Source organism: Spinacia oleracea, chromosome 5, assembly GCF_020520425.1.
Source record: "Spinacia oleracea cultivar Varoflay chromosome 5, BTI_SOV_V1, whole genome shotgun sequence".
Lineage (NCBI taxonomy): Eukaryota > Viridiplantae > Streptophyta > Magnoliopsida > Caryophyllales > Amaranthaceae > Spinacia > Spinacia oleracea.
Genome location: NC_079491.1, coordinates 115,413,353 through 115,423,229, shown reverse-complemented (window position 1 = coordinate 115,423,229; position 9,877 = coordinate 115,413,353). Strand labels below are relative to the sequence as shown.

The 9,877-nt window shown below is 36.4% G+C and overlaps 1 long non-coding RNA gene across 3 annotated transcripts; it reads left to right on the top strand.

The window, feature by feature from the left end:
* Positions 1–1,639: 1,639 nt before the first annotated feature.
* Positions 1,640–5,304, top strand: LOC110777477 (uncharacterized). Of its 3 annotated transcripts, XR_008920927.1 has the most exons (5): positions 1,640–1,921; positions 2,193–2,272; positions 2,985–3,892; positions 4,310–4,922; positions 5,053–5,304. It is a non-coding gene; the product is annotated as an uncharacterized lncRNA (long non-coding RNA). The 3 variants fall into 3 exon arrangements; XR_008920925.1 differs by lacking the exon at positions 4,310–4,922; XR_008920926.1 differs by having other exon boundaries at positions 4,310–5,304.
* The last annotated feature ends 4,573 nt before the right edge of the window (positions 5,305–9,877 follow it).

Sequence of the window (9,877 nt, the reverse complement as noted above, 5' to 3'; positions counted from 1 at the left end):
AATTTTAGAATGCCTTTTACATGCGGAATTGACACAAAAATCACTCGATTTGGATGAGTAACGAAGAAACTGCCGAAAAACTGCGTACGTATAATTAAATAAACGCAATTTGCAATTAATTAACAATTACGAAAATTAATCACCCCTTTTAATTCTTGCAAATTTGTAATATTTAACCATGTTCATGCAATTTAGATTATGAAAATAATAAGAGGCTCGTGATACCACTGTTAGGTTATGATACATATGACAATTCATAAATCATGCGGAAACAACCATTAAGCCAGGAATACATATTATTTACACATAATCATATAGCATAATTTAGATGCATACTCTTTGTTGCGTGCCTTCCCTAGCTGCGCCCGAACCGAACAAGAACAAGTCTTTAGGACTCCAAGTGTCGTCCCTCCGTAGATAGTCCACAGCACGTTCGGATCCGCCTTAAGATTGACCAACTAGAATCGCCCCTAAGGTACTATAAATTTTCGGCACTTTTGAGCAAGATGTGTGACTGAATTTTTCTCTCAAAAACTCACTTTGAATACTTGAAAACTCGTTATAAATTGTGAACCCAGGCCACATATTTATAGGGGTATGGAAAGAGAATTGGAATCCTATTAGGATACGAATTAATTAAACTTAGAATCCTACAAGAACTCTAATTAATTAATTTATCAAATAGAATTAGGAATTTAATCATTAACCGAACTCTGCACGTTTTAGGAATCGTGCATGAACACAAACTCACACACACACACACACGGCAGCCACGATGGGCCGCCCATGCGCGTGCGTGCGAGCAGAAGCCCACGCAGCGAGGCCCACGCAGCCGCGGCCTTGGCGCGCGCTGGGCCTGCCTTGCGGTAGGCCTGGGCGCTGCCTTGGCTGGGCTTGTGGCGCGCGTTTGGCTTGCTGGGCGATGGCCTGGCTTCGAGCTGGGCCCTCGTCCGGCAGGCCTCGTCCGATGCTTATTCGTACGATACGCTTCCGATTAAATTTCCGATTTCGGAATTCATTTCCGATACGAACAATATTTAACATTTCCGATTCCGGAATTAATTTCCGTTTCGAACAAATATTTAATATTTCCGTTTCCGGAATTATTTTCCGATTCCGATAATATTTCCGATTCTGACAATATTTCCGTTTCCGGCAATATTTCCGATTCTGGCAATATTTCCATTTCCGATAATATTTTCCGATACGTACCATGTTTCCGTTTCCGGCAACATCTACGACTTGGATAATATTTATATTTCCGATACGATCCATATTTCCGTTTCCGGCAATATCATCGTTTCCGGAGTATTCATTTCTTGCCTGTGACGATCTCAGCTCCCACTGAAACCAAGATCCGTCGATTCCGAATATTCATAGATGGAGTATTTAATGCCATTAAATACTTGATCCGTTTACGTACTATTTGTGTGACCCTACGGGTTCAGTCAAGAGTAAGCTGTGGATTAATATCATTAATTCCACTTGAACTGAAGCGGCCTCTAGCTAGGCATTCAGCTCACTTGATCTCACTGAATTATTAACTTGTTAAGTAATACTGAACCGCATTTATTAGACTTATCATAGAATGCATACTTGGACCAAGGGCATTATTTCCTTCACAAAGAAATATAGAGGAGAGAGACTAAGAGCGTTTACAAAGTTAGGGTTTCGAAAGGTGATTTGATCTGCAATTCACAATTTGGTCCGAGCTTAATCGAATTTACAAAGTTAGGGTTTCGAAAGGTCTATGGAGTTGATCTTCAATTCACAATTTGGTCCGAGGCGTAATCGAATTTCTTGCAAGGTCTAGCCATTGGTTGCGAAAATTCTCTCTCTCACGTCGCTTAATCGAGTCAGAGGGTTGAATTGGAGCAACTTACCAGGACAAATTCTCCTTAAACCAGCCGAGTAATTCACGGTAAGTAATTGATTCACAATTCAGGTTTGTGTATTAATAGTATGAATTTGGATAATTTTGTGAGGGTTTGGTTCGATATTGTTTTTCCCCCTTTTTTACACATTTGTCGAAATTCTCAAAGTTTAATATTGATTGATATTCTGTAAATTTGAAAGATTTGATTTAGTTTTACTAAATTTTGATGATGGAAGGCCTAATAGTTGAAAGATGAAAACAGTCCTGAGTTTATGAAAACAGTCCTGAGTTTAATCCTTTTTTATGTTATTGGCAGCTCTTTTGGTTGGATTGCTGAGATTGTGAAGAAAGGTTTGACACCTCCTCAGATTTGTGTGATTTTGAGGGATTCTCACGGTATTGATCATATTTCACTGACTTGGATTTATGTTTATCATATGCTTGTATGATATCAATTTCCAAATGTACGTTCATCCTAGTGACTGAATTCTCTATGCTATACTGAGGCAACTAGTACTCCATTTTTGGGGAATGCAATGTTATGTTACTGGATGATGTTAGTTGTCAGTCACTTGGTTTATATCATGTCGAATTTTATGGGTATTCCTAGGGGTTAAAGTTAGGTTTACTCAAGTCTATGTTATTACTCATCTACAAAATATTTGCTTAATTAGATTGAAAAAAAATCATCTCAAAATGAGCAAATGAGCACTAATAAAGTTTTGTCTACGCTTTGTTAACACTAGGTGTACCCGGTAAGTAACGAGGGTTTAAGATCAAAGTTCTCGTTTAAATGATGGGGCTTATAAGGAGGCTTCTATTGTGACTAAATAATCAGATAATACATTTTTTTACAATTTGATAAAAGGATAACTTTGTGCATATCTTTGGAGAAAGCGTACTGCATGCTCTTTGTGCTTTATTGATCATAAAAACGATGATGCAGCTGTAAAATCTATATATATATATATATATATATATATATATATATATATATATATATATATATATATATATATATATTAGCATTTAGATGTGCTTGGACCTTTAACTTTGTGTTTGGATTTGCATATAAACCTTTAACTCTTTTTTTTCTGAACTGTCGTAGAGTTCGGTATTGTAGAACGAGAAGCTGGAAACGGTGGTATATTTCAGCTTGCATCCTCTTGGAAATCTGGCATATAACTCTTGTAGATTCTGGAAGTTGCTCTTGTTATTTTTGGTATCTATTCCCTTCAACTCTTTAGATCGAGTTCATCAGTTCCTGTTGTACATTATCCTTCAAAGTGATGATACTTTGTCTTTTCAAATAGAGTCGTCTTTGTACATTAACCTTTATGGGTCTTTCCCCGGCCTTCTCCTTATAACTAATCAAGTACAATTGTGAAATTACCATTTTTCTGATTAATAAATCATGTGCCTACTGCATTTATGTTTTCAGTCACTTGATATGTCAATTTACGAAGGGAATCCTGCTGATGTTATTCATCCCATGAGGCTTGAGTTTGATGTTTTTGCAGCCTTATTTTGTTTGCTGAGTTTTGTTGTAGTTGTTTAGTTTATTCTTGGTGGTTTAGTTTTGTGGTTGGTTTCTTTTTACCGCATACCTACTCAGCACAAAACAGAATTAGAATCATCAAGAATTTATATTTTCTTTATTAGAATCATCAAGAATTAGAAACACCTGTAGTTGTACTTTATCCTTCCTTCACCCACTCCTCTGATTTTATGTTTAATTTGCCATTATGTCCCCCATACAAAATAGATGGCTGGCATAACATTTGTGTGACTTATGTTTGTATAGGCTTCCGTAGTTGTTTATCATTTTCTTCCCCCTATTTAAAAGTTCAGCTTATTACACTTTAGTTCATATCTGCAGTGTAAAACCTGTTTGTGGAAATTCATATGCTTGGTAGTGTTTCAGCTAGTGAAAGCGATTCCAAAGGATGCATCTAGTCGCCGCATGTTAGTGAGCAAAACGGGCAGTCCGGGGGGACAAGTAGGACAATTAACTAGGTAATATATTTGTTTTGGCATTATATTATGTTGCATTTTCTCATTCTCTAATACAAAATCTGATTTCTGTCTCCCTTCTTTTTTTTTTCTTTTTTTTTTGTCTTCTGAACTTCTAAAAAGAAGTGGACAACTATGGACTAATGTATGCAATGTTTATTTCTTGAGATGGGGAAAACTATGGACTGTGCTACTGTTCGGTTCCAAAATTTAAGAAATGATCTACCTTCATAGTTGTTGCACATGATACAGATTGGAGTTTTGAGCTTTTTTACCTTAGCTGACTAATATTGAATTTTGATGTTGTGCTTGGCTGTTTGCTGCACATTAGGAAAGTGTTGCTGTTATTTTCTTTGTTGTTGTACCTGCTTCAGACTGCTTTTGTTGCTTGCTTATTTGTTATTCTGTTCTTCTAACCAGTTTTGGAGTTGCTTGTCTATTCTGATCTGCAAATGTTGTCCTGCACCTCCTGCTTATGTTCTTCCCCTGCTGATGTTATTGTTCTGCTCTTCTTCCGGTTTTGCATTGTTCCTTCTGGGATGCTTAATGTTTCTGCTTTATGCTATGTTTACTGTTTCTGGATAGATGGGAGGTGGTGACATACAACACTATTATACTCTCCTGACAGCTGCTACAAGATCTTCCCAGAAATCTGGCTGCCATACATTGACTACTTCATCTCCCTTTCTTTTATAATTTACTTTTAAATCCTCATTGTGTTTCATTTATTTTTTAAATCCTCTGTAAGTTGATATGCTGGTAAAATAGTTAACTATCTGATTTTTCTCCTTGCAGACCTAGACTCACATGGTTTGAGGGTCTGAAATTGATTTGGCTGGTTATATTAGATTCAATTGCAGTTTATTTTGAGTGGTTCTGCAGTAACCACTTTTGAATAAATATATATTGTTTGCTGGACATATATATATATATTGTCTACATTTCTGACAATCATCATCTCATAGAATGGTTTTTCCAATATATATCATCTCATAGAATTGTTTGCTGCACAGATTCATCATCTCATCTCATAGTAAGTTTAGGGTCTGAAATTTCATGCTTTAGTTGAATAAATATGAAGTTTGTTAAATTATTTAATTTATCGTGTTTTAGCTAGTGCACCATCTCACTAACTTGTGCCCATTCGTGATTTAAACTTGCAGGAGCATGGTGAGCTAAATGGAGAAGAAATGTAGATCTAGCAATGACATGGTGGAGGCTCTTGTTTGTTTTTGAGTCATTTTGTGATTTCTAGTAATGTACGTTGAATTTGTTTATGTGGATTTTAATTTTATGCATTTTGTCATTAAAAACACTAAATTAATTAGTGAACGATTATTTTGTAATGCATGTGTCCTATGGGCATTAATATTATAATATTACTCTTTAAGTCAATGAAAATCTTTTATTATTGACATCCTTTCTTAATTTAGAATAATAATTTTAATTATTATTGTCAATAAATGAACCCGTTGCATTAGGTGCTCAACAGATCGATTTATTTTGACAATAAATTACCGTTGCATTAGGCTAAAACGTGTTGCATTATTTCTTTAAGCCATTGTAGATATCCGTCGCATTAGCTAAAATAACCGTCGCATTAACTAAAATAACTGCCGCATTAGCTTAAATGTCCATCGCATTAGCTAAAGAACTAATGCGACACCCATCTAAGGACCGTCGCATTAGATGTTTATCTAATGCGACGGTATTAATTTTCCCGTTGCATTAGGTCACTGATCGTCGCATTAGGCCTAATGCAACGCCACCGGATGTAAGGGTCATTTGTCGTCGCATTAGGTCTAATGCGACGGATTTTGATGCCTAATACAACGTTTTTAGGCATTGCATCAGATAAGAAATGTAGTAGTGCAGCTAGCTGTTCCGATCACTTGATCTCACCGAATTAATTGTTCGCAATTAATCTGAACCTTGGTATTAGACTTAATGCACCTTGGGTGAAGGACATATTTCCTTCAGTCTCCCACTTGTCATTCAGACAAGTGTGCATTCACATTCCTTTGTCACTTAGTGTTACTTACTGAACATAAGGTAAGATCCAAGCCATCCTTATTAGGTCCAGAAGTGTTTCTCAGATTACAGAGTTCAACTGTTAAACTTTTACAGAAGGTTAAGCCTTAACCATTCTGAGCACGGCCATGCATTTTACAGTATCTACCTCTACGAGAGGCCTTGTTACACAACAACACCATATCCTATCAAAGATAGGAGGAAAATCCATTCTTGCAATCTATGAACACTTAATTTGATTCATAGTACGCCCAATACCTGCTTTTATAGCCTCCTTTTACGGTGCGACGTTTAGCTAGCATCAAAACGAACTAATTCTCAAACGAGCATACATAATCGCTCATGTTCTGAGGAATGGTTCTAATCACCATTAATGAGAACTACCTATGACATGACTTTAATCTCTTAAAGTGTTCTCATGGTTAATCCGATACAAGATCCAATAAGTATCTATGCAAAAGATTCTGACATCCAGTCAATTTAGTTTCAAGAAACAGAACTAAAGAATCTACTTGCAATCTAATCTTCATTAGTCATTGGTCGTCCACCTTTCAATGACCTGGATTAGGGATCCTTTGTGACTTCAATAATCAAGTTCACTTATGGGTGTTTCTTTGTCGAAGATTATTCGATTACTTATTTTAAGTTCACTTCTGAGGAAATTATTCGATTAGTTATTTTAAATTTTCGATTTTAATTTTAATAATTTTGTGTATATTTGAAGTTATTTATTTAAATTAATTTCGAAATTTTTTATTTACTCTAAGTGAGGAAAGGGTAGATTAAGAAGGGCATATTTAGACTAAGTATGCATTTAAGTTAAGTATGCATTGTTAATCAAGTGTTTATGTGATTATGCCTTGATTATGTGATCTTTTACTTAAAGTTTGATCATGTCTTGTTTTGCTTTATGTGATTAATTGCATCACGATTCATGATTAAGCATGTACTTGTGCATTGAAATTGTATGGCTCAACGAACTTACCTTGTTTTTGGAACACTTTAGTAAGACTTTGTAGTTGCTAATTTTCAGGATTTAAGATGTTGATTTCAAAGTACGCAAACCTAGGAAACCTAGAGAAGCTAGATCGTGAAACCCCACACATTTATGTGAAGAAGATCGAGTTTGCTTGCAACTATTTTGCTACAGTTCAGAACCTGCCCGAACTAAGGAAGAAAGATGTTATGGAAGAAATGGTTATTCATTGCTTACCTTCTAGAAACCCATACATAGAGCTTAAGAATCGATTTCGTGATATGCATTTGGAAAATGGTATTCCTAACTATTACAAGTATGGTACTCCAGATGGTAGATGGAGATATGATTTGGAGATTATGACCACAATTATAGAGCTTGCGGAGGAATGTTTTGATGATGGTAAAACTGTGGAAAACATCAACCTTACAGGATTAGATAATGAGACAGAAACTCAGATGGATGAGGATAGTGATGATGATGTTGTTGAGATTGAGAACCCTAATACTATCATTCTTGAGCCTACTATTGAGATCTCCAATGACACAAAGATTGAGCCAGAGACTAACAATGATGAAGTGAAAAGTGAGCTACAACAGAATAATGAGGATATGGAGTATGAGTCTGATCCAGACACTACTAGAATTTCCGTGTTATGGCGACGCTTTTTCAGCTTATTAGCGACGCCTAAAGGCGTCGAGAAAAAAGGCCTCGACGCCTGTCCCTCCGCGTCGAGAAATTCTTAGTCGAGATTTTGCAACGCCTTTAGGTGTCCAGACTTGCGACGCCTTAAGCTGTCCAGGTTATGAATCAGGCGTCCACAATTGCTACGCCTTAAAGTGTCTTCTGTATATTTTGGCATCGACAATGGCGACGCCTTTAATTGTCCAGGCAATGGTGGATGCGTCGACTACCTCGACAACTTTAATTGTCCAGGCAATGGTGGGTGCGTCGAGCACCTCGACGCCTTTAACTGTCCAGACAATGGGAGGTGCGTCGAGAATCTCGACGCTATAAATCGTCGTATTGGTTTTCTTGGCGTCGAGAAAAATAAGATTAAACCTGGATTGAAAAGGTTTGTCGACGCCCTTTTGAGTCCTTATTCTAGAGATCATTTGACATCCACATTGTTCATGACGCTTTTCCGCGACATCACAAAAAGTTATGGCGGGAAATTTAAAACATAATATAAAACGATCACAACATCATAAGATGTCCACAATTTTTTGGTAAGCTAGGTTTTCACCTGTACGTATATATATAGAAATATTGAAATAAGTACGTTACGTACAAATATAATCCATAGTGCATTGATATTTCTAATTAATAAAGTCTAGAGAAACTAAAATTCACAGCTAGTAAAAGGGAAAAAAAAAGCCTAAAATAACTAACTAGGATTGTTCGTAGACGATGGTTCGTAGTAGATAATAAAGACTAAAATAATTAGCTATTACAGACGATTGTTCGTAGTAGCCAATATGAAGCTCAACTGTCCCAAGCTGCTTCATTCTTTTGTTGCTCCTTTATCACGTTGAACAACCTTCAAAACAAAATAAAGAAAAATGTAAAAGCAAAATATAACAAGTAATAGACCGATAATTTTGGTTAATTTGGATTTCTTAAACCCCGCCCCCCATGCATTAACCAACATAGCACCTCAAAACTCACAAAAAACACTAAAAGCTAACAGTACGATGCTGCCAATATGAGAGCTGCAAAACTTGCACAACTAGCTACATAATTCTTCCACTTAAAAGCTCACAGAACTAGCTTGTATCATTCTTTCACAACTTCTACATGCATTAAAATCTAATGGGATACGCAACACAAAGATGACTATGACTACAGTAATGCATAAAAGATTTATATTGGACAAAACATAAATTTACCAACATTCAGCATAAGAGAATGTCAAAGCTCACAAGTTCCATTGCTTGCCAAACTTAACCAAACCCGCGTTATGGCTAGTACTCAAACAACAAACTAATTAACAAATAAAGTTACAACGGACTATTCAAGAGGCAAAACCGCGAGAGAACATTAATCATAAAATCTGATGGTTCATGTCTCTTATGTGGAACTGACATAACAAGTTTGAAGACAATAGACAGGCTATGAATAACAAGTTTGAAGACAATAGACAGGCTATAAAAGCATGGCATTAACACTGATGGTTCATGTCTCTTATGTGGAACTGACATCGAAAGTCATTCCCACATTTTTTTTGACCCTAAACCTTATATAACAGGAAATGCCGGGGGAAGATTTCTCAATGGATTGATATGGGTGTGAAGATTCAGACCCAGAAAGGTACAGTAAGGCTTGTCAGGAAAATCACGTAAAGATTCAAAGTTTCCGTGTTACATTTTCAGTGTATGTGTTTTGGCTGTGATATATCAGATATGGAAAGCCTGAAATAATATCCTATGGCATCAGTAACTGGATATAAGATCACAAGTTATTGCTATACATCCACCTGCTCTACAGACGTACACCAGAAGGAAGAGGAGACAACCACTGCAGCAGGTAGCAGCCACACCAGAGGCTTGGCTGATTGCTTTTTGGTTTAATGCTTTTGTCTTATGTGGAAGTTGTAAATAAAAGGGGGAGGGAGGCAAACAGGAAGCTAAGGGCATCTTGGGAGTATTGAACTAAGAGGGAGAGTAGAGACTTCTCGAAAGTCTCTTGGCTATTTGAATTGTAAAAGCTTCAAGCTTACAACCTTTCTGTCTATCAATACAAACAACAACAGACTTCCCTTTATAATATTGTGGCTGTAATCTGTTAAGAGTTAGTTGGTTCTTTGGGGTTATTCAGTTAGTAGCACCTGGATATAAGATCCAGTATATATGAAATTTATCAACTGCAAAACATATGTCAATCAGTTCAATTCATTTGATTCAGCCCCAGAATATTGCTTTATTCTCATCCAAGGATGATTGACTGGATTAGGATAGACTGTTTTGATTAAAACTCTCTGT